Source organism: Apodemus sylvaticus, chromosome 4 (assembly GCF_947179515.1).
Source record: "Apodemus sylvaticus chromosome 4, mApoSyl1.1, whole genome shotgun sequence".
NCBI lineage: Eukaryota > Metazoa > Chordata > Mammalia > Rodentia > Muridae > Apodemus > Apodemus sylvaticus.
This window is the reverse complement of record NC_067475.1, coordinates 149,949,512-149,974,748: the sequence shown is the minus strand read 5'-3', so window position 1 is coordinate 149,974,748 and position 25,237 is coordinate 149,949,512. Positions and strand designations below refer to the sequence as shown.

At 45.4% G+C, this 25,237-nt stretch overlaps 4 non-coding genes across 4 annotated transcripts; 3 read left to right on the top strand and 1 right to left on the bottom strand.

Annotated features, from left to right (window-relative positions):
* Window positions 1–13,220: 13,220 nt before the first annotated feature.
* On the bottom strand, window positions 13,221–13,293 carry Trnar-acg (transfer RNA arginine (anticodon ACG)). Its single transcript has one exon. It is a non-coding gene; the product is annotated as a tRNA-Arg (tRNA).
* Window positions 13,294–13,622: 329 nt separating this feature from the next.
* Window positions 13,623–13,716, top strand: Trnay-gua (transfer RNA tyrosine (anticodon GUA)). Its single transcript has 2 exons — window positions 13,623–13,659; window positions 13,681–13,716. It is a non-coding gene; the product is annotated as a tRNA-Tyr (tRNA).
* A 333-nt stretch (window positions 13,717–14,049) lies between these two features.
* Window positions 14,050–14,138, top strand: Trnay-gua (transfer RNA tyrosine (anticodon GUA)). The gene is given in 2 exon segments: window positions 14,050–14,086; window positions 14,103–14,138. It is a non-coding gene; the product is annotated as a tRNA-Tyr (tRNA).
* A 122-nt stretch (window positions 14,139–14,260) lies between these two features.
* Window positions 14,261–14,333, top strand: Trnaa-agc (transfer RNA alanine (anticodon AGC)). The gene has a single exon. It is a non-coding gene; the product is annotated as a tRNA-Ala (tRNA).
* The last annotated feature ends 10,904 nt before the right edge of the window (window positions 14,334–25,237 follow it).

Sequence of the window (25,237 nt, the reverse complement as noted above, 5' to 3'; positions counted from 1 at the left end):
GGATTTTTAACGCTTCCAAACCAACCATAGCTATCTTGTGGCTGCTTATTTCACTAATATGAAGCCAGCACCACCCAGGATTCTGTTTAGAAGTTTGAGCTGTTAGAAAATGGCTACTGAAGTTTGGCAAGGGATTGGGTCATGATGGTCCTAAAAACTCAGTGTGGATTTGAAGGAGTTGGAAGGAGTTAGTAAGACAATTCCAGACTTGTGACCCTGTAGGTAACAGGTCCAGTGTTCATATGGCACTAGTGACAAGACTTTAAGTTACAGCATTACAGTCTTGCCCAGAAATCCTCAGAATCATACAGGTTAAGACACTGGGTCCTCAGCAATAACCAGGTTAAAGTAAGAAAAGCACTGGAAAGCCACCAAAGGACAAAGAAACAATTGACCATACACCCTAGCAAGTATAGATTGAACATACCCCCTAGTTTGAAGAACTTGTAGCTTCAATTAGTGAAGGGCAGTGCTTCTCTAAGAACTGTAAGCTGGAATTAGATTCAGAACATTTCACTACTGGATTTAGAAGATGAAGATGAGCCTTCTAGACCAGTAGTTCTCAATCTTCCTGACACTGTGACTATTTAATACATCCTCATGTTGCGGTAACCCCCAACCATAAAATTATTTTTGCTGCTACTTCATACCTGTGAATTTACTACTGTTATGAATTATAATGCAAATGTCTCTGTTTTCTGATAGTCTTAGGAGAACCCCTGTGAAAGGGTCAAGGTCTTGACCCACAGGTTGAGAACCACTGTTCTTTTTACCTTTTCTCAAATGTCTTTTCTGTGAGCCATCTTCAGAGATCATTCTGGGAGCTTCCCCCTCTTTCTCCTTAGTATCTTCCACTGTGCTTCCACTTCCTCTATGCTTTGAAGATAAGGAATTGTGTCTGTTTTTTTGCCGGACACATCGGAGCTATTCAGGGAATGTTTGTGAAATGAGCATTGAACCTGCATTGAAGAATAGAAATTATCTCTCTATTAGAAATAAAGTGATTGCTGCATCATTTGTTCTTCAGGAAGCTTTACATGCTGTCATTGTGTAGAGAGTCTTGTTGAGGTGCCATGCTACCCTGGCAGGAACTTGACATCTACCAATGTGAAGTTCCTCTCCCAGCCTTTGAGAGGGAACTCCTGTGTCAGCCATAATCCCCTCCACCTAGGGTGGAGTGCTCAGACCAAGGTGAAGCCCGTTGTTCTTCGAGGACCTGCAGTTTCCTGAGAAACACTAGCCACCTGCAGAGCAACTGCACCAGTTCTGCTGAGAAGCTTCCAGTCTTTCCTCCCTGCCTGTATATTGGAAGTTCTTCATTAAACTTTGAGACCTTGAACAGCAATGTTGTCTTGGTCTTCTTCTCTTTTGCCGCCTTCCCATACATCCCCAGCTTCCCTTCCAGGTAACCCGTTCGATGTAACTGGGGGCAATATTAATGTGTTGTGACTGATTTCTGAACTGAAACAGAATCAAAATGCCAACTGTCCCTTGACTTCTGGTCTCCTGGTTTATAGAGCCTTTTCAAACACTTGAGCATCATGTCTTCCCTTACTACCCACTTCTCTTTACTAAGAGTTATGCCCGTTTCAAGAACATCATTTTCTCTAAGCGGAGAAAAACCATTGAGAAAACCAAATCCTCCCATCCCATATCCCTTTTGTCAGGCTGTACCAAAATATGAGCACCAAAACAAAACAAAAAACAAAAGCAAAAACAAAATTCATCTTTCCCTTCCCAGGAGGTTTTCAACTATAGTTGCAAGAAATCAGACCCAGTCCAGAATAACCAGGCTCTGCTAACCCTGCTAAGCCTGCTTATTGTCAAGCTATGCTTGGCTCAAAATACCTGCGACTTCTAGTCCTGTATCTTAGGTCATAGTTTATATCTGCACTTTCCACAGGGCTAACAACTAAGTGGGAAACCAACACACCAGCCTGTTGGTCATTTCTTTCAGCATATGCCATTGGTGAGAAAAGCCTTTCTCTAAAAGGAAACTAGCTAGGATGGTGTCCAGTGAAAGGGGAAGCATGATGTGAGTTTCTAGAATTGCCCTGCTGGTCCAGGGCTGCACTCAAGAAGCTAAATTACGCTCTGAGAATGAAACCAGCAGTTATACTGCAGCTGACACACTTCCTGCTCACCACTGCCTGCCAGCAGCACAGCTTCCTAGTAGCATAGCCAAAAGTCTGGCCATGAGCTGCCCCAGGGCTGAAAACACATCAGGCCCAGGTTCATCCTCTCTGTTGTATTGTCTGCTTGGATGCAGCATCCTCACGCCTATTGTCTGGATGCTGCGACGTCTGCTTGGATGCAGCATCCTCATGCCTATTGTCTGGATGCTGCGACGTCTGCTTGGATGCAGCATCCTCACGCCTATTGTCTGGATGCTGAGTTTCATTTTCTCATTGTTTATTTAATCAGCAGATTTGGGGCTTGGTGAAGAGTAATTATTGGTTTTTCTTGATGAACATTTTCACTCTGGGGATGGAATTTTAACAGTTTCTTAAATTAAAAAGTGATTTGCTTGGGTATGCATTCACTAATGAGGAATATTATTTTAGAAGCAAGCCCTTGACAATAGCCTAAGTTTATAAGCAGTACATAAAAGATTCCAGACAATAAGGAACACATTGTCTATATAATAATTTATTGGCATAACTTCACATTTAAAACCTGAGGATTTGAGAGGATAACAAGATGATTCCCTGGGGAAAGATGCAGGTTTCACAACCTGAGTTTGATGCCCTGAACCTATGTGTCTGTAGGAGCCAACTCCTGCGTGTCCTTTGACCCTTACACATGAGCACATGCTTCTTCCTGCCTTCTCTGTCTCCCTCCTCCCTGCTTCCCCTCCCCCTCTCCCTTTCTCTCCTCTTCCATACAATAAACAAATATAATAAAATATTTAAGTATAATTTGAAAATGTTGGCATTTACTTTGTGTTTAAAAAATGACTATGTATCTGGGCTCTCTAAAGGAAAAGATCAAATGGAATGAATGTATGGTTTGGTTATTCGACCAATAGCTGTCTTCTGAGAAAAAGTCCAAGAATCAAATATTGATTCAGTCCATGAGGCTGGATGTCTCCGCTGGTCTTCAGTCTGTGTCAGGCCCTGAGAAAATGGGCTGTAATGCCACGGCAGTGCCTCAGCAGCCGAAGTACGAGCTGGCCACTGGGATGAGGTCACGCAGGCAGACAACAAAGGCTGCTTTCTTCCAAGTTCTTTATCTAGGCTGCCGAGAGGTTAGCCCCTCATGAAGGTGGATCCTCCCACCCCAGATGATCCAATCAAGACAAATCCAAGACAGATGTGCTCAGCTCCTCGAGTTTTCTGTTAATTCCAGATGCAGTCAAATTGACAAGGATAGCCATTACAATGTAATTCATATATCAAAATACCTCTTCAGCGCAATAGCTAATAGATATAGTGCTTGCTATCTGACATTGACATTGTGAACAGACTTAACGGAACACTCCCAAGACAAGGCACTATCAAGGTATCATGCTCTTTCCTTCACACAAAGCACAGGAAGAGCAGGAAACTTTGCTCCTTCAAGCTAGTATGGGTTGGACCAGACTAGCTGACCTGGCCATGACATTACCCGCCGTGCTAAATCCTTTCTCCAGCGTGCCTTTATCTGCAGCTATATTAGCCCTCCTTGAAAACTAACCCCACACTCATGGTCACTCCTCGTCAGGGTTCCATATTTTCCTTTCACAGTCTCTAGCATTTACCATTCTCTCCAACTGCTCCCTGTGTGGGAAGCCGTCCTGAGCTATTCAGATTTAATGCTTACTCACAGCCCTAAGGTGGCGGCTGCGAGAAGGAAGAACAATTAACTAGAGCCTTCCCCTTGAGCTATCAGTACGAGAAGATTCCAGAGAATACCACAAGATGTTCCTGCCCTAACCATGGAATGTTCCTGCCGGTGTTAACTCCGGGTGTCCCCACCTGGATGACCTCCTCGCTTCCTGCTTCCATCGCTAGGGGCGTCTCTGCCCTTTCCTCCTTTGCTCTTGTGTGAAGGTCAATTCCTTCTCTGTAAGCCTTAAAACCCACTTACCTCCCCGACATTAAATGGAAACCTTGACACAACCCAGACTGACTTGTCTTTCTTAGGGTGCTTGGCTTCCTTCCTTCTCTTCCCCCCTTTTTTGACCCTCAGGTAGTGCCTCTTCAGGACCCTGGAATAACTGGACCTGCTGGACGGGTCATCCCTGCAGCTCAGGGAGACAACTGTTTGGGATCCCCTTATTTATTTTTCTGTGTCTTCCTCAGGAGGCAGTGTGAGGGTCCCCCACCGCCATTCTCCCACTCCTTGGAGTACCTTATTTTGGGGAAGTTTTTGTGACTCCTCATAGCTAGGTCTGTTTCACATTTTCTGATCAACTAATAGCTGTAACAATCTATGAATGACTTTTTTTTTCAAAAGCAATTTGGGGGCCTGCCACGGTGGTGCTTTTAGTCCCAGCTCCCATGAGGTAGAGGTAAGCTAGATATCTATGAGATTGATGGCAACCTAGTCTACATGGCTCAAGGTCAACTAAGACTACATAGTGAGACCCTGTCTCAAAATAGATTTTGGAGTGGTTGGTTATAAAGAAATGTGGTGTTGGCTGTATAGTTGAGTGCATGCCTATTATATACAATATTCTGGTTGTCCCATTTCCAGCACCAAAAAATAGACTATCTTAAAAATTCTAATACATTAGTTCCTTCCATTATTTCCAAGAAAATTTAGAGGGTGCTAAGAAAACCCGTGAACATTTTCAAGCCTCAAGCACACACACTTGCCAGTTAGTCATTACTCAGGACGTTTGTACATTGACTTATGCAATGCTTATGGTAACTGTTTGGAGTTCAGTACTGTAATCATTTACCGTCTCACAGATGAGAACGTCGGGGATCAGAGAACCATGAGTCCTAAAAACAGGAAAGACATGATTTGGACTAAGTAAATGGGCTTTGAGGTTTATCTGCTAAATGACAATATTCTCTGACAGTGAATTCTATAAAGTCAGACACGACTTCTTAAAGTGAGAGTGGTACTTACATTCAATACATCCCGATTTATCCCTCCCCGACTTGAAGGGATTGCATTAGGTGTATAAATCTAACCTCACATATTGTGTTTTATTATCCTGAGTCCATAAAATTGAGATAAGAACATTATTGCTATGACATCAGAAAGTAAGACATTTCAATACCACTTATAAAATGAGATGCAAAAATCTTTTCATGACTTTAAATGCTACCTATTCATAATAAAACTGAAATTATACCCAATTTCCCCATTGTACAAAATAAGGTACAAATTGTGAAATTTCCATTAGTAAAAATATATCATCCTCCTGTCAAACTTCCAAATTAGTAATCCTCTATTAGATTTTCATAATACAAAGAGACTAGAACTCGGCAAAGTTTTGCTTCTACTTAACATTATGCTCACCGCACTTTAAAGAAGGAATGCGTGTGAGCCTCTGTGTACATTAGTGTACGTGCGTCTCACAGCAACTGTTTCTGCCTCTGCTCATGCGTGTTTACACACCAACATGATAAGCACATTCCTCTCCACACTCCAGGTCTCTGTGCTCCATGTCTCTCTCGGGCACGCGGCTCTGTTGAGTTCCTGTACATGTTGTTGTTTATCTGCCTCTCCAGAACTGAGTGCTCTGTCAGGTTAGGGATTTGTGTCTTCCTTTTCATCATTCTGGAAGAGCCCAGCAGCTGTCTGTGAGTATGTGATCAAGGTGTCCCTGAAGAAAAAAATCCTACAGTAGCCCTCTTCCCACCCCCAGACAGACTGAGGAAGATGCAGAGGGAACAAAGACCTCGCTGGGGCTCTGTGGTGCCCTGGGGATTGGACAAGGTTGGTCAGTCTAGCAGTCTGCCTGTAAGACTCCTGTTAATCTTCTTGAGGGGTGGGCAAGCTGGGGGTTGTCACTGGGGTCTTTGGATGCTACGATTTTGCATACAATTCAGAGTTTAGCTTGTCATAATAATACAGCTAATCCTCATTATTCACAGATTTCACATTTGTGGAGACAACAAACTTCCTTCTAGGTTGACTAGTATCAGAGGAAAATCTATCTGCTTAGGTTCTATGACTAGGCCTTGGAGTTAGTCCAAAGCAGTAGTAAGAGAAATGAAGTTTTATGCAGTACATTATGCAGCATGTGTGTCTTCATAAGAAAAATAAAGACCTGAAAAAGCCATTAGGTCCAAAATCATATGAGCCTCTTTAAGGGAAACTGGAAAATGGTGGATGTGTGACATATTGAAGAGGCTTGTCCTAGGGCCAGTGAATTGTGTGACAGTGACTGGAAAATATCCGGGGGTGGAAAACTAATGAAAAGGAAAAGTTATTTTCGTAGGTTTATTCTGATGCCAACTCCAAGTCTCAGGTATTAAAAATGTTCTTTCCCTGGTACAGTGAGCGTGCCTTTCACTCTCTTAGTCAAGCATCTTAGGAAAGATGCTTGGTTTTAGGGAGAGCTTCTGTCCTGTCCCTGCTTCCTCAGGTACTTCACGTTCAAGGCAAGCAGCAGAGTCGGGGTTAGCATCTTCTGAGTTCCTTCATCTTCTTGTTCACCACTATTTGTAAGCCTGGGCTCAGGACAGCACTATCCTCACCAGGTTCTCAGAGCAGTAAGCAATATGGCACGCAGTGCACATGTTCCCACTGACACTGAGCAAGGCAACACTGTCATCTCCCTGTAGTGCTCTAACTGTAAACAGCCGTCCTTTGCACTCTGGTGAGTGCTGTGGACTTTTCCGTTTTGTACTGCTTGTTCCTTTGCCATTTAAATGTTCTGCTGGAGGTACGTCCAATGCCCTAAGTACAAGAGGCTTCCATACAAGAGGCCCTAGATGTGCACACACATGTAAGGTTTACTTTGCGGGGGTATTTATGAAGTCTTGACATATCTCCTTAGAGGACCATTGTTAACAAACTTAGGGCATTTGCCACTTGGTTTTTCAAGATGATAATGATATTCTATAAACAAATGGAATTTTGTTACTCCAAGAGTGCTTTGGTCATTTTCTGAGGTAGCAGCAGAATCTGCCTGCCAATGTCCTGTTTTCTGGGGTGACACTCCATAGTTTCCCTAACCCAGGTGTGCACAGGGAACTACTGAACAGAACTACTAAAGAAGGACTTCCAGCTGTGACTGTGAGACCCGAGGTCCTGTATGCAGTCTCTCAACTCTCTTCTCTTAGGTGAAGAGAGTTCACCGCGGTTCACATCTTTGCACACTGTGCTCCGTTCTCTATGGTGTGATAATCACGGACATTTCTACTCTGCATATGTCATGGAGTAATCTGCAGGTATCAAAGCAAAGATGTAACAATATCAAGGAATGAAAAGCAAATTTCTCCAATTTCTCCTTTCTACCTCTGTGGTAATTTCCAAGGCTGTCATAGAATAAAGCGTAGTAAGCTTGTGTCCTTTTGCTTTGTCTTATGGGTAACTGTGTTGTGTCTCTGTCTGTCTGTCTGTCTGTCTCTCCCTCTCCCCTCTGTTCCTCCTTCTCTCTCCCTCCCTCCCTCTGTGTGTGTGTGTCTTCTAGTGTCCTATAAGGATACCACCCAGACAGAATAAGACCCACCCTAATGCTTATATTTTAATTTAAGTACCTCTTTAAAGGCCTGTCTCCAAATGTCACATTATGAGGCAATGGAAGTCAAGTCTTCAATAGATGAACTTATGGGAAGGTGATAGAATTTAGCTCATAACACATGTCATGGATTTGTCAAAACTGTGTCTCATTTCAGTTTATTTTAAACTTTCTTCTTGGAAGATCATCTGTCTAGAACCCTCTGTCAATGCTCCTGATGTTCATCCTGATTATACTTTGTCCTGCTGTAACATATATATTAGCTAGAATTTGCCACTGTAATGAAATTCCTGAGATAAGATAACTTTATAAAGAGCTTGATTCGGTTCACAGCTTCAGTGGTTGAAAACCCAAATACCAGGACCAGGGTCCTCTCCTTCCTTCTTGGAAATCATTTGATATGTGAATTTTGCCTTGGGTATTCAGAGCTTCTGGGCTAATATCCACTTATCAGTGACTGCATTCCATGTGTATTCTTTTTTTTGGGGGGGGGGTTAATTCGGTATATTTTTTATTTACATTTCAAATGATTTCCCCTTTTCTAGCCCCCCACTCCCCGAAAGTCCCATAAGCCCCCTTCTCTCCACCTGTCCTCCTACCCACCCCTTCCCACTTCTCCGTTCTGGTTTTGCCGAATACTGCTTCACTGAGTCTTTCCAGAACCAGGGGCCACTCCTCCTTTCTTCTTGTACCTCATTTGATGTGTGGATTATGTTTTGGGTATTCCAGTTTTCTAGGTTAATATTCACTTATTAGTGAGTGCATACCATGATTCACCTTTTGAGTCTGGGTTACCTCACTTAGAGTAATGGGAGGTGGGGTTAATTGGGGAATGGGCCGAGGGAAGAGGGCCTATGGGACTTATGGGGAGGGCAGAACCTGGAAAGGGGAAGTCATTTGAAATGTGAACAAAGAATATAGAAAATAATAAAAAAAGAATGTTTCACGTATGATGCTTATGATTAAGGGCACATGTAAGAGAAACATCTCAAAGAGACATAGCAAATTTACATAGCAATCATGACTGGATTTAACAATGTTATCTATCATATCTTAACTGAGTATGTTCTGTATTTATGGGTGATTATTAATTTATAATCAGAATGTAATAAAATGATTGATCTCCATAGATTTAAAAAAAAAAAGAAAAAAAAGAAAACCCAAATACCATGGTATAGTGTAGCCGCCCACAGCTACATTCAAACGGGTTTCCGGGTTCCCTGGAAGGAAAGCTGGGGATAGGAACAGAGTGGTGAGAGAAACATGGAGAGCAAACGAATTTCCTGTTCAAGGCTCAAAGTTTATTGGGGGGGGTGTGTCTCCAAATATGTATAGGCGGGGGAAGACCTCCCCCCAAAGGCTGGAAACAGGTTTGCAGAACTGGTTCACTTGCTCCACAGGAGGCTGGCGTCAGGTGTCAGCTAGAGTCTCTCAGGAAGCAGCAGGTCCTTGGAGAACAATCGATTTCACCTTGGTCTGAGCCCTGCACCCCAGGTGGGAAGCAGTGGCTAGTAGAGTTCTGAAACTCCTGCAGATCAAGAGAACCAGTTCTGCAGACTTTGAGCCTTGAACCTGTGACCCCCTAGTACCCACCAATGTAACGCTAGATTACTTATTCCTTCTAGAGAGTTCCTCCAATTCCCTATAAGAAAGCCCGAGTGCCTTTGTCTGGGTTTGCCATTTTGGAAAATGGTTGACTTCCACACATTGGTTGTTTCTGCAGATTAAATGCTCTTCGTCTTTGCATACTGAGTCTGGGGTCTTCTGTCACCGATTTTCAGACCCTTACACTGTGACTTTTCTCACCTACTCATCCTTCTGAGAACCTTAGTGAGCAAACCTCAGCTGGACTTCTGAAGATGGTATCAGTTTGGCTTGAAAGATAGTCCTGTACAACATACGGGCTCTGGCCGTAGCGACTATAGTAAATGACAGAGAAATTTTGTATTTTTGAAAGGCTTAGTTTTATTTCTCTTGTTGTAGTAAAATACATAGACAAAGGGCAACTTTGGGAAGAAAGAATTTATTTGACTTAAGAATTCCCGGGTACAGTCCATCACCACGGCAGGAATCTGAAGCACCTGGTCATATCACCCCTACAGCCAAGAGCAGAGAGAAACGAGTCTGTTAACGCGCTATCTCGCTTGTGCTCAGCTCAATTACATTTTCCACTTTTATTCTGTTCAGGACAGCCTGCCTAGGGAATGACGCCATCCACAATGAGCCTCTACACATATGGCCAGCCTGATCTAGCCTGATCTAGACAAGTCCTCAACCGAAGTGCTCTTTCCAGGTGATTCTAGGTTATGTCAAGCAGACAGTTAAAACTAATGAACATCTGTATAAAACAGGAAGTCAAGCAGAGACAAGGCCCTACGATTCTTCTGAGGACATGTTTCAAGATCCCAGTCACTTCCTACTAGGTACGACCCTGTTAAAGACCCACTACTATCTGCCAATATTACCCTGGGGTCCAAGACATCTGAACTCTTAAGTGGAGAAAATAATACCCAATAATAGCAGCTGTCAGCCTGAGACATATTACCATCCAGTGGCTGCGTTGGTTCTTTTTTCTTTCATTTATTTTTTCTTAAATACTATGTACTCTTGTTTCTTGGATATTCTGTTTTGTGACAGATGAAGAATTGTGTTGCTAGAAAAGGAGTCACTGCCCATCTGTGAGAACAATAGTTAACAGAATGTTCTGGATCCTCCAGATGTTACCAGTCCATGACCAGTGACTGAACCAGGAAGTGGTAGAGGGCCCAGCCATTTCTGCTCTACTTGGGTCTCTTCTGAAGGGCAGCCCTTGCTTTGGCACGACCAAGGGTGCTGCCAGAGGCTGTCCACTCAGCATCACTACATGATGTTTTTCCTACCAGGCCCCCCTCTCCATTTCCCCCATTAAAAACGTATACATTAAAAATGTATACTCTAATTCTTTCTCAGATTCATCGCCCTGGAGAATTTACCAGTAGGTCATCTTCAGATAATATTTATTTTCTCTCAGAAAGAGACCAGGTTAACTTTCTATTGCTGTAGTAAGACACAAAGAACAGTGTAAGTTGTAAAGGAAAGCATTTAACTTGGGCCTCATGTACTGTTTCAGAGGGTTAGTTCATGGCCATCATGGTAGAAAGAAGGTGACACAGCCACCAGGTGGGTCATGGGGATAGGAAGGGGGGCAGGGAAGAAGGGAGGGAGGGAGGAGTGATGAGAGATCCACCTGGAATGGTAAGGGCTGAAACCCCTCAAAGTTGACGCCCAGGGACACACCTCCTAATCCTTCCCAAATAGTTCCACCAACTGTGGATGGACCAAACGTTCAAATATACGAGCTTATGGGGGTCATTCTCATTCAAACAAGTGCAGAGGCTCTGACAAGTGTGACCTTTCCGCTTTCACGTGCACTGCTATTTTGAATGGGTAGGCGATTCTGGCTCAAAGCTGTTTTCTCACAGAAAGGCCCTGCCCTGCTGTCTTCTAGATGATGTGCTGCTGCTAAGTCTGGCCACAGAGGAATTCTTACTCTTTTCCAAGGCTGCTGCTGCCTTTTGTTGGGCGCCCCCCAGTGAAAGCCTCCAAGGGCTTTGTGTTTCACCAGATCGTGAGCAGGCCTTGGCTGCTTCTATCCAGTCCTCATGGATGCCCCTTCGCTCCCCGGTTGTCTCTGCTTTCTCTCTCTAGAACGTGTATCCGGCAGTTGTGCTCTCTGGATCTCCTCTCCACGTTCTCACTTTTATAATGATTTTGCTTTCCGATGTCTGGTGCCCTGTGAGATATTTGCTCTCTTGTTTACATCTTCACATTTGGTCGTCATCTATGACTGAGATATAATTTTTCCGCCTGAGCAGACATGGTTTTAGGTTTTAGGAACTCAGCTGCTCTCTGATGCTTTTGCTCTCTGTGTTCACTGTTGCAACGGCTTCTTGGATTCCTAGAGGAGAACCATTAGCATTTTGAAACACGCTGTTGTTCTGGTCCTCATGTTATTTTCAATTCTCTTGGGCCACTTGCTTAATTTGTCAATCTTGGACTTTCTTTTTTTTTTAAGGTGTTATTTCTCAGAAAACCCCCACCCCCACCCCCACTTAAGAGTCAAGTGGGCTTTCTCAGTTATGGCGCAGGGCTGAAGAACACGCGCTGTATCTGATCAAGAGCTCCGACAATGCCCCACTGTGAGAGTGGAGTCAGGTTGGGGCTCTTTTCTTCCCACCTCTATTAGGCTCTGCTCTGCCCACCCCCAGCCCTATCTCCATCCCCTAGGCTCTCCCAGGCAAATGTCGGTGTGAGGTGCAGGATGTAGGCTCCGCTTCCCTCTCCTCAGTCTGAATGTCTCTACAGTCTCATTTGCTTTTGAACTCCCAAGTATTATATAAAGTCTCTGGTGCCGATTGTACCTCCTACAGCTTTGGATGTAGCAAGCGTTCTTTGTCTTTCTCTTCCTCCTGCCCCTCTTCCCACTCCCCCCTTCTTGTTATATATAAATATGAGTATATATAAAATATATAAATATATGTTTCAAAGAGGTATGAGGGAAAGAGGGAAAGTCTCTTCACGCACACATACATGCACAACCACACATGTGCTCTTGCATATTATGAAAAAAAAAAAGGCCAGAAAAAGGGAGAATTTTGCAATGAGGCTGAGAAAGAGAAACGGGTCCCTCAGTGATGGTCCGAGGTACCCACAGAGCCCAGGGGTTTATGTTTAGGGGAGCCCTATGGCCCTAGAGGAAAAGGCACCGAAGGCAGTGATTTCCCAGAGCTATGACTGTGTCTGTAGCTCACATGAACTTTTGTCATTAAGAGACAAAAATAAAAGCAAAACCACCCCCTCCCCTGGTCCCCGATGCTTCCTGTTCCCGTTGCTTAAGGGTGATGGTTCCTATCCGACCTAGGGCAAAGATGTGACAATGACCTGAAGATAATCTGAAGACAATCACCTTGTTTCCCATCCTTCAGTTTGTCTACGAACTTAAGTGGAGGAAAGCGCTACCCCCCCACCTCAACTTCCTAAAGGTATTTTTTTTTAAGTCTAAGAAACACGAAACAATTTTTAAAGATACCAGCCCCTTATATGTAAAAACTGGCAAACATTTTAGGAGGAAACAAAAAAGAAAAAGTCCCATTATTTTCAAGTAAGTCTGTGCTTGCCCTTAAATCTTACACCAGACTTTAGAGCGCTGCTATCTCGTCGGCATGGTAACGTCCACAGAGCTCATTTTGCTCCAACACCTGACTCCGTAGGTGAAAACACCCAAGTTGATGGGTGGATTTAAAACAAAACAAAACAAAACAAAAACCTCTCTAACAACTGCGTGGGCACAGTATCAGAAAATGGAGACATTTTACTGTCATGATTTGCCAAGAAATGGCCCACTTAGGTAAAATATTTTTTGTGAAAATCTGAACCGTGTCAAAAATGGACAATTTTAGTATCTCGATGCTAAAGTTGCCCTGTGCTCCTTGCCTGGGACTCTCCAGCGGCTTCACAACAGTAACTTTAACCACAGGGGCCAAGAGCAAGGACTGGGTGGGCAAAGTTCAGGCTATAATTAGTGCTGAGCGGCCCAGCACAGTGAGTGCCAAAATCTCGAGCCAGGCAGGAGTCGAACCTACAATCTTCTGATCCGTAGTCAGACGCGTTATCCATTGCGCCACTGGCCCACTGATGGCACTCACTCTAGGGGCTTTCAGGATGACAGCATGAGTTAGGTCTCTACAGTCGTGCGATACACAGTGAGAAAGGCAAAGGTACCACAGGCAGGCCGGGGGACGGAGGAGGACCGGAGCCAACGCCTCCCGGGGACAATGTGCTAGGGTCCTTTCTGGGCCGCTCAGGTTTGCGGGAGACCGAACGGTGGCCGTGCGCATGCGTAGAACGACCCGCCACCCTGAGTCTGGAGGCCTGAGGAGTGCGCACGCGCATTTCCGTCTGTCTGCTGACCTCCAGTCCGCAGTGTTCAGTATCAAGGGGGAGGAACCGTGTGTGTGTCCCTTCGATAGCTCAGCTGGTAGAGCGGAGGACTGTAGTTGACTTCCTGGTCAGGAGATATCCTTAGGTCGCTGGTTCGACTCCGGCTCGAAGGAGACAGTAATGTTTTCTCCGGGCTCGGTATAACTCAACGGCCTTTTCCAGTCCCCCTGTCTCAGCCATCGTGCTCGCTGAGGATCTTGGCCGTTCTAGACTCGGACCTGTATTGGTCACACTTTTGCGACCCCCATCTAGTGCGAGCGCGCTCAAACCCTTCCCAGAGTGCGGCTGCACCAGCACCCGCTCGGTCCCTTCGTAAGCGGCTCGGCGAACCCGAGGTCCCCGCAGCGGGCGACCCTTTCCCGGCGGGCCGGATCGGTGGAGAACGATCGCCGCGCGGAGGAGTGACGTGGCGTTATGAAGGCCGTCGGCCAGATTCCTTCCCGCTCCCTTCGATAGCTCAGCTGGTAGAGCGGAGGACTGTAGGCGCTTGTCCGCGGGCATCCTTAGGTCGCTGGTTCGATTCCGGCTCGAAGGAAAGAGCTTACATTTTGGCGTTTTGATCTCCTCCTCTATGAGGCCTGTTCGGAACAGCTTTCTAGGCCTAGCAGTGCTCCTGCGCTCCTCTAGGGGAGCACATAAGGAGCAACTGCCGCCGAAGGGGGATTAGCTCAAATGGTAGAGCGCTCGCTTAGCATGCGAGAGGTAGCGGGATCGATGCCCGCATCCTCCACTTTTCTTCATCTGTGGTTTCCCCTCTAATTTTGTTGTCCACCTCAACTGGAGCGTAAAGACAGCAGGCAAAGCCCAGCGAGGCGAATTTCAACTCTGTGTTTTGCGTGGTGTCCGCAACTCCCAAGCCTTCGTGTAACCGCCGTGTAGGAAAACACGGAGTACAACCCGGAAGTGGACCCAGCGGTAACCCCGGGGTCCGGGCTGTGTGGCTGCGCCCGGCCGAGGCCTCGGTGTCCACGGCGCTGGTGGAAGAAGTCGTGGGGCGTGGCGTGGACAAGGGGCCGGCGCGGAGGGAACCCGAAAACTAAGACGAACGAAGCAAAGCCAAGCAAAGAAAGAAAGCCCGATGCCGGCTCCCCTTGCTAAAAGCACACATGCACACACACGTACACACGCACACACGTACACACACGCGCACACACGCACAAACACGCACACACACGCGCGCACACACATCTTCAGTCCAGGGCAGAACCATTAGTCTTTTTAGGATCGTAATAAGTCATAATTCTCTGTGCATTTCTGAGCCCTGGGCAACTGTGTGCTGTTGTTTGCAGTGCGCACAGCCTGCGCAACTTCTCGCGGCCTCCACTCTCTGTCGCCCCACTCTAATCCCAGTTTGTTGTTTTCAATAAAGCTTTTCCTGGAATCCTTAAGTCATTTACATTTATCACCCTGCAGAAAGTATGTATTTGTCTTATTTTAGTCTTGAGACAAGGCTTCGGTAGCTGGGATTGAGCTGCCTGTGCCACCCAAGTGCGGTGTGTGTACGTGCGTGTGTGCGTGCGTGTGTGTCTCTCTGTGTATGTGTCTTTGTATGTATGTGTGTATGTGTCTGTGTGTGTGTCTCTCTCTCTGTGTGTATGTGTGTGTCTGTGTGTGTGTCTGTGAATGTGTGTCTTTGTGTGTGTGTCTATGTATGTGCGTGTGTATGTGCGTGTCACTGTGTCACTGTGTGTGTGTGTCTATGTGTGTCTCTGTATGTGTGTGTGTGTATGTCTCTATGTGTGTGTCTGTGTGCATATGTGTATCTGTGTGTGTCTGTGTTCTGTGTGTCTCTGTGTATGTGTCTGTGTGGGGGTCTGTGTGTGTGTATGTATGTCTGTGTGTGTCTGTCTGTGTGTCTCTGTGTGTGTCTGTGTCTATCTGTGTATGTGTGCATCTCTATGTGTGTCTATATGTGTCTCTGTGTGTGTATATCTGTATGTCTTTGTGTGTGTCTGTGTGTGTCTGTGTCTGTGTGTCTGTGTCTGTCTCTGTGTGTATGACTGTGTATCTCTGTGTGTGTCTTTGTGTGTCTGTGTGTGTATGTGTGTCTGTGTGTATGTGTCCTTGTGTGTGTGTCTGTGTATGTGTGCATCTCTATGTGTGTGTATGTGTATCACTGTGTGGATGTCTGTGTCTGCGTGTGTGTATGTGTCTGTGTGTCTGTGTGTGGTGTGTGTGTCTGTGTGTGTGGTGTGTGTGTCTGTGTGTGTCTATGTGTGTGTTTGTGTGTATATGTGTATCTCTATGTGTGTATGTCTATGTCTCTGTGTGTGTCTGTATGTGTGTATGCGTGTCTGTGTATGTGTGCATCTGTGTGTGTCTGTGTATCTCTGTGTGTCTGTGTCTGTGGGCCTGTGTATGTGTGTGTGTGTGTGTGTGTGTGTCTTTCCCAGGAGGGTCACTGGTGTGCACCACAGTGCTGTGAGGAGCGACCGTATCCCCTGTAACTGCGGTGACAGTGGGGAGAAGCGCGCGGCTGCCGGGAGCGCGGGGTCCTCGGTGGAATCGGGGCCTGGGTCGCGGACCCCGTGCTGTGGGCGGTGAACGCCGAGGCCTCTGCAGGACGCGGACTCGGTGCTCGGCCCCGGTATTTCCACTTCGCCCTTTGTAAAGCGGGGTGGCCGAATGGCTCTTCCTCCCAATTAAGACAGAGTCTGGACTCCTTAGCAGGGATCTCGGAACACAACCGCACAACCCCGCAGCGCTGTTATCAGGGATCCCGGACACAACCGCACAACCCCGCAGTGCTGTTATCAGGGATCCGGGAGCACAACCGCACAACCCTGCAGTGCTGTTATCAGTAGGCAGGGAGCGGGCGGGCGAGGAAAGGAGCAGAAGGGACAGGAACGCGGCGGGGCGTCGCTAGGACCTGGCACTGCGCTGCGGGCTCCGGGCAGGAGGCCTGGCGAGCACCGCAGGCCTGCAGGCCACCCCGCGAGGATTCACTCGGAACCTTTGTAAATGTGTGTTTGTGTGAAGATATAAATACACAGTCAGGGCAGCAAAGGCGAGCTGGAGGGAGACCAAGACGGAAGCGTGGCTCAGCACTTTGGGAGATGCCGTGTTTTCGCGCACTATAGCCGCTGTGTGCGAGCATGGCGGCAGGGGCGTGTGCGAGCATGGCGGCAGGGGCGTGTGCGAGCATGGTGGCAGGGGCATGTGCTCCCAGCGGGTCTAAGGACGACCTAGAGCCCTGGGACCCCCTGTTGGACACCTCACTGCACATTTCTAGCACACAAATTGTGCCAAGAAATATTCAGAAGAAAGCACAGTATGTTAGATTTCACACATTTCCTCGGAGATCTCCGTGATGAAGTGAGATTTATAACGAACAGCTTTGAAGCTGGAGCAGTTATCAAGAAAAAACACAGCTTCCGATGAGCTTACGATCGGCTTAATAAATATAATACCAGGTCGTCCACGCACTTTTGAAATTAGTCACTAACTTGTGATTTTTATTTTCACGAAATGCCAGTTTTCATTCACAATTTTAAGATCACGTGTTCGAACTTCTTGTTGCCAAGTAGCAACAAAAACAGTAACAGGACAAATGAGCAGAAGCGAGTTTCTGAGTCTTGTCCGAGTGTGGGCAATAATGGGAATCTTACTACAGAGCCGAGAGCTGGGAGCGGGAGTTTATTTTTCAGAAATAGGGTTGATACATGAAGGCAAACCCCCAAGATTAGGGTCTTGCTTCCGTTGTTGCCATAAGGGGTGGTGGTTTTGTGTGGTCCAGACTGGCATTTAGTAGGATAAGGCCTTGTGCTCTACCGACCACGCGCTGGGGGAGACAGGACAGCACAGGTCACTCAAGCTTTTTAGGCAGTGTTTTTTAAAACCACAGCTTTGGTTACAGGAAACCAAAGGGAAAACTATTCTGTCTGGGAGATCTACCAAGCCTTGTGTGGAGAAGATGAAGTCCTGGCTGATGGTATGTTGTTAATATGGAGTCTGTGCCAAGGGCCACAGTGTCTCAGACCTATGCAGTGGCAAAGCCTGCCCCAGGCTCACAGGGACAACAAAGCCTTCCCCGGTTGCCAGAACTAGTGAGGAACCACTGGCCTTTAGTTAAAACCCGTGCGTGCAGGAACTATGGAGCACAGCTTGCTACTCCGCGGCGATGTGTGCAACCTGAGGGCACAGCCTCTCAGAGGCCTCCCCCGGAGCAGCCAGCGCCATACATATTTATTTATGAACTTTCTGTGTGTTTTGATTGTATTATCGGTGCCCACACACAGCTTTTTCTATCCACGTCTGCCATTTCTTCATTCCTATGTCCCCTGAGCTATGTTTCCAGGGCCAAGTTGTGCAGAACAAGTACACAGCAGAGCCTGGTACCTGGAACAAACCCAGTTCATCTCATTTCAAATAAAGTGCAGCCCTCTTTACGGGATGTGTAGTGTATTATGCCTATAATAGTTGTGGGGAGGAGGAAGGGATGGATGGCTGTGTACTGCAGAAAACTGCTAACATCTTTGTTCTCTTAACTAAAGAGGGTGTTTAGCCCAGGAGTTGGCTCAAGCACCCACATAAAAACATGTATAACCCTAGTGCTGGCAGATGAAGACAGAAGAATTCAGGGGTTCACCAACCAGTCAGCCTGTGCGACTGTCCTGTCTTCAGAAGATTTAGAGCAAGATAGATCATGGCAGCTGATGTCAGTGTCTGGCTGTCTTATACATATACATGTAGAGCTATTATACACACAAACACACACACACACACCAAGAACACTAGGCTTACCCAAGATTAATTATTTGCTGCTTTGTTTTGGCCTGAGATTAACTCGATCTGGAGGAGAGTTAATGCTAGTGTTACCGTGGGAGTCACGGCCTGTTTCTGTGTCCTCAGTGTCCACTCTGCCTGAGGTCCCTTCTTCAGGGCTCACCAGTGTCGCCAGCATTCACACGTGCAGTGTTGTTATCTTGTTTTATTTGTATTTTTCTGTTTTAATGATGGACTCAAGTCACAACTTCCTTGATTCTCCTTAGTACAAGAGATTAAACCAGAAGCAAGACTGGCCTTGCAGCTCCTGGTTTTCTTTCTGTCTGTGTTAATCTCGGTTGCCAAAGGGCTGATTTTAGAATCTCCTAGGAAGCCTTTGGGCATTTCTGTGAAGACGTTTCCAGATGGATTTCACTAAGATGGACGATCAAGCCTGAATATGTGGAGCTCCTTTCTTTCCCCATTCCCTGGGGTGGAGTCTCATAGCCTGTAAAAGTAGAGCAGCAGCATTTAGATACCCTGCCCCCTCACCAGGATTCAGTGACCAGCTGTCCCAGGTTCCTGATACCTTGCTAGCACTGCTCCAGCCTCCACACCTTCTCTGTCATGATAGAATATCCTCTCAGAGTGTCAGTAGAGTAATCCCTGTCCTCCTTAAACTGTTCTGTCCGGTATTTTATCCCAGTAATAAGAAAATTAACTGATACAAACTGGATCTAATACTTCCTGTTAGTTTCACCTTGTCTCTGGCCCTAAAGCCTATTTTGTATGATGAACATATATTTGTTGAAGCTAAGTCTCCATATATTCAAGGACCTGTGCTGATGAGACAGAGGGGGTCAGGAATAAATGAAGTGCCCCAAGGTACTCCAGAGTGCTGAGAAAGGTTACCGCTTTTGATACATGCCTCAAATTCCTCCTGTCCCCAGAATGTTCTGACCTATTCTGGAAGCTGGGGTAAACATCTGATATGATTCTTCTAACCATCTGGAGCCAATGGGCATTCACATCCCAGCTGTAATTACAATCTACCCAATGGTGCTCTCCAAGCAACTATTGGAGAATCCTTTGTATATCCTTTAGTTTCCCCAAGAATTTTTTTTTTATTTCATATTCAAGGGCTGTTTGTCCAATAAGAAGCCACTCACCACATGTGATCATTTAAACACAAACTTAAATTTAAATGGTGCTTACAATTCAATTTAAGACTTTGCAGTCAAATAGAACTCGAGAGTCTCATGAGACGTGAGACCACAGTGGTTTAGAAGACAAATGTCACAGGGTCCCTCACACATGTGGGTCTCAGCTTCAGACTGTTTCACATGAGTGTAAGTCATGAAACTAGGAATGAGGCCCACAAGAGGAGAGAACAGGGACTTAGGAAAGCGGCAGTGTGAAAGTGGATGGAGGAATGTTGGGAAGAGGAGATGGAGAGATGTAAGCGAAGCTGGGAGGTGGGTGCAGGTGTCCTGGAGGCCCTGCTTACCTGTGCACTGATTTAAAGGAGGAATGCAGCTCCCCGGGGCCAAGGCCAGATGGTAAAACCATGGGGTGACTTAATCTTTCATGAGCTACGGCCTGAGGCCTCACAGGCTTCTAGACTCTTCATAGGACCGTGTCACTCACTGTCACCAAGGATATAGACATCAGGTCCAGCTTGTGTCTCCTGATGCTCCAGCATCTGCTGTCTTGCTGGGAGGGAGCAGAACCTTTGAGGGAAAGCTGTCTCCAGCCCTTTCTGGTACAAGCTCAGTTCCAGCTTTATTAATGACAATACTTTCTAAGGCCTTGCACAATCATTTGACAAGAAATGCACCAGGTTGTTCTTAATCAGAAGTGTTTTAAGGGCATGAAACACCCAGGCATAAAACACATCAGTGGACAGAATGGGCTTCCTGTCACAAAAATTTAAGTTTAATATATTTAAAACATTAAACTCCAGTTTAGTTCTATACACGTTCTCATCACTGAGTAGAAAGGTTGGACAGTGCACATAGATCTTCCTCATCACCGCAGAAAGTCCTGCTGGGACTTTCATAGAAAGGAATCCTGGGATCTATAAGGAAAATGAGCTCTCGGCACAACTGTACCCCTGGACCACTGTTTCCAGCCACAGCTGGCCACAGAGATAATAATAGCTATTATGGGATGCTATTATACAGAATGACTGGAACTAGGTGTATTCATTGGTTATGCTGACACAGAAGTAAAAATAATTTTAGAGTCTTCCTTCCCCGGCCCTGAAGATCACACTGAGGTTTTAGTGACTGATAAAGGAATTTGGCACTGGTCCCAACTTCTCTAAATTCTTAGAATTTCCCGAGTGATATCATTGATAATTTATGCTAATAAGATGTCTCAGGACAGATTGACCAGGATGGCAAGAATGACCCTATGATTAGAATGTTGGAGTTCTGAGGCACGTAGTATCAGCCAGGCCTCTGTGAAGCACGGAGGGCTACAGCTAGTCACATGGCCGACAATCAATCCCAGCATGCCTCTGTGATAAATCTGTACCCGGAAGCATGGGTGAGCCTCCCTGGATAGCATGTCTCTGTAAGCTCTTGCATCTATGTGCCTGGAGGACCGTGGACGACACTTAGATGTGCAAGTTCACATCTGGAGACCATCATTCAAGTCCTTCCTGACGTTCTTGTTTTCAGGCTGGTCTTAATTTTATCTTTCCGCTCTAAAAAAAAAATATAAGGATGATGCCTCTGTTATATTAATTATAAATATTACACACACACATACACACACACACACACACACACATCTTGCATTAATTACTTTTCTCATCTCTGTGACAAAATTCCTGCCGAAAGCTTGCTGTGGTAAAAGGCACCGTTTGTTTTGGAGGGGAAGACGTGGCCCTGAGCCTGCAGCTGGGGACTCCTTGTCTCCGGAAGCAGAGCAAGCAGGGAGTGAGGCAGGCCTGCAGCCAGTGACCTGCTTTGTCCAGTGAGGCTCCATCTCCCAGACTTAAAGGTTTCACAACTCACCACCCGGCAGGAACCAAGGGGTCAAACACACGGGCCGCGGGGGTGGAGGATGGGGGAGTGGGGAGTGGGCGGGTGGGGTGGGAGTATTTTACATTTAGTCTGAATTGTCACTACAATGCTTTTCTGAATTATGTGTCACTAGCAATTTTTCAAACTGAAGATGTAGTGAGCACCCTGGAGCATGTAGCCGGTGGATCAGAATTAGTTCAGGAGACCGTGGAACCCACTTTGCCGATAGTCTGAAGTGAGGGCAGTGATGCAGAGAGCCCTGCGCCCGTTGTGTATTAAGCACAGCTCAGTTGCACGTCGTCGTCAGCGTAGGAATTGCCTTGCCCTGACCCCTGAAACCTGCCTCTGTTTGATCTGGTGGCTAAAGGTTGGAAAATGTCATAATCCTTTCTGTTGTCATCGATCAAAACCAAATATACGTTGATGTGCTTATCCAGGCTTTGGGGGATGGCATTGCCCCAGACTCACTTCAGAAATTAGAAATTTTGGTTTCTAAATAAGATTCCACCAGCTTGATAGACTCGGGAATGAAGACTTAATGAGGCCTTCTAATGCCGCAGTGTCCTGTGTAATTGAGAGAGTTCAGGCTCTGTCTAGTGTGTGTTCGAGCCTGCAGGGAGAAGGGGAGGGGGTCAGCATACACACAGTCCAGGAACCCTCCAGGCCACTGTGTTGGGTTCACAACTGCATGAAGGCCTTACATGTATAGTTCCTGAGTGGTTTCTGTCTTCTGGACTTCAAAGAATTTGGAAGTAGACTAAATGTTCTGGCTCTTCCCTAGAGTACATCCTGTGTTTCACTTCCAACACACAAACCAGCCACATAGATGGCTGATGTTTGAAAGAAGGCAGAGTCAAGAGATGGGAAAAATAGGATGAGGGGAAAGTGAAGCTTACCGGACACTTGGGTGTGTTCCTATGGGATTCTAGCTGCTTTCATGTTGTCTACAGGGGCAAAAGGTGAAAGATAACCCAATAAAGCAGAAGATAGATAGGGAGAAGGCTAGAAATTGAGTATATATCCAATAATGGAAGTGGGGTATTCAAATTAAAAGTAATACTGTTTCTGAGATAATTTCCTCCCTACAAAAGCTGCCTGTAGCCTCCCGGCCTGGACCAGGTTGAGATGTGACACAGAGGAGTACTGTGGTGTGATATTAAAGACTGAGGGTCTCTGGACTTTCTAGCTCTCTAACTATACCGAAAATGTAGTTTAGGACTTCTAAAAAGTCCTAAAACCTTTCTTGCTCTTTCTGAGGATAAAAAGTCAATTGGCTTAGGCAATTGACACCTGTAGCCTAAACTTGGGGCATTATGTAATAAAAGCTTTGTTCTCCTCAGAAACTGCATGGCTCTTTCACCCTGCTAGTAGAAGTCTCAGGGAGAAAGGGAGATGTGTTAGTCAGGCTCTCTAGAGTCACAGAACTTATGGTAGTCTCTATATAGTAAGGGAATTTGTCGATGACTTACAGTCTGTAGTCCAGCTCCCAACAATGGTCAGCAGCAGCTGTGGATGGAAGTCCAAGGATCTAGCAGTAGCTCAGTCCCACAAGGCAAGTAGGTGAAGAAGAGAGAGTGAATCTTCTTTCTTCCAATGTCCTTATGTAGGTCTCCGAAAGAAGGTGTGGCTCAGACTAAAGCTGTGTGCCCCCATGCCTGGATCTGGGACTTACTTTGTCCCAGATGACCTTGAACTCTGAGATCTTCCCGTCTTAATCTTCTGGGATTCATAGCCACTATGCCTCAAGATCTCCAAGCCAAGATCCAGGTCAGAAAATTGTATCTCCCATCCTCCAGATTAGGATCACAGGTGAGCCTTCTGATTCTGGATTGTAGTTTATTCCAAATATAGTCAAGTTGACAACCGGGAATAGCCACTACAGAGACACTTTGAAAAGTAATTGTAGTGTTTATCACTAAGTTGAAAAAAGCACCCTATGAAAGCGCTAAGAAAAAGGGGAGAAAAGGAATAAAGGAAAAAACTACCTACAAGTTTTGTGTTTTTCTTCTCCTCCTCTTTGCCTAAGCAGTGTTCTTTCTATAAAAATTATCCTCAACTCACTTTTGACTCTTTTCTTTGTCCTCAGCACTTACACATCTTTCAGAAGACATGATCACATGGTAAAAATTCATCACAAGTTCACACATAAAATTCAAGTCACAAATGGGATAAGAAGCTTACGACAGAATGTTTACATGCATATCCATTAGGAGTAATTATCTGGCAAAACATTTATCATCCGTCACAGCTCCACAGGTTCACTGAAAGTTAAAAAACCATAACTAAGTTTTTGGTGAAGTTTTATATAGATACACCCAGTCAATATTTTATCTTCTCCCCTAGCACTTATAATAAATTGTTAATGCCTTTTAATGACATTTGGTTGATGGTTTTACAACCTCTTGGAATGTGGTATGAGTAGTAGAAACTCATATCTAAAAGCAATTAACTGGTAACATATGGGAGACTGGCAGAATTCTCATTGCAGTTTTGACTATCAGAAAAGAACCTAATAGCAGTCCCACTATAAAAGAGCTTACTAAACATTGATATAGTATAGGAATTCTTATAGGATCATCACAAATAACTGTCATCATAAATAACTGAGAAGTCATCCATTTGTCTATATAGCACCACTACAAGAAAGTGCATCTTCATAGATCTAAAGACATCCGCTCCAAACAAGACTGCACAGCCAGCCACTGTGACTTGTCCTTTAGTGCAAGTAACTGTGTGCTGGGGAAGTTTGTGTGTGTGTGTGTGTGTGTGTATGTGTGTATGTTTTGTTTTATATTTTTGAAATTATAGAGAAATAAGAAAAACATTTCACATGAAAACTGGCATAAAATTTCTTTTGCTTTTTATTTGATTTCAAGTTTTCCATATAACACATATCGATTAAAATTATTTTATAAATTCCTGACAAATGTCAGAATTTGTGTTTATGATACAAAAGCAGACCAAGAATACCAGAAATCACTAGGGATATTACTATTTTAAAAAATGACCTTAGGTGAAGGCTACAATGCACAAACATTTAGGAGCAGATCGGGACGGTATATAGGACGCCATTCTCACTGCGGCTATCAAAGGCGCTGGCATCTCTCTCCAGCACGTGGCGAAATGCAACTGTAGTGTGTAATCCACATGTCAGCGCTATCCCATTGCGTGTTACTGTCGCAGACTCTCACAGTTTGCCTTTGTGTTTTAGAGTGTATGTGGGGGGTAGAGGATGATGTGAGGAGAGTCACACACTGGACATTTTGGTTCCTAATATTTTTAAACCGAGGTCTGGAGAGGTGGCTCTGTGGATAAGTCACTTGCTACCTGCCGGGTGACTGCCTACCTGTAATTCCAGGGAAAACAGAGGAATCCCCTGATCATGATGCTAGCCAAACTAGTTAGTCCTGCTGGCCAATGTTGGCTTCACCTGAGAGATCCGGATTCTGTGATTAAAATGGAGAGCAATGAAGGAAGACTATTTTTTTAAAGCTTTATCTATCTATCTATCTATCTATCTATCTATCTATCTATCTATCTATCTATCTATCTATCTATTTAATGTAAATGAGTACACTGAAGCTATACAGATGGTTGTGAGTCATCATGTGGTTTCTGGGAATTGAACTCAGGATCTCTGCTCACTCTGGCCCCACTTGCTCCAGCTCCCCCCACTCCTGCCCAAAGATTTATTTATTATTATATGTAATTACACTGTAGCTGTCTTCAGACACACCAGAAGAGGGCGTCAGATCTCATTATGGATGAGTGTGAGCCACCACGTGGTTGCTGGGATTTGAACTCAGGGCCTTCAGAAGAGTAGTCAGTGCTCGTAACCGAGAGCCATCTCACCAGCCTGAAGGGAGACTCTTGATACCAGTCACGTGCCCCCTCCCAC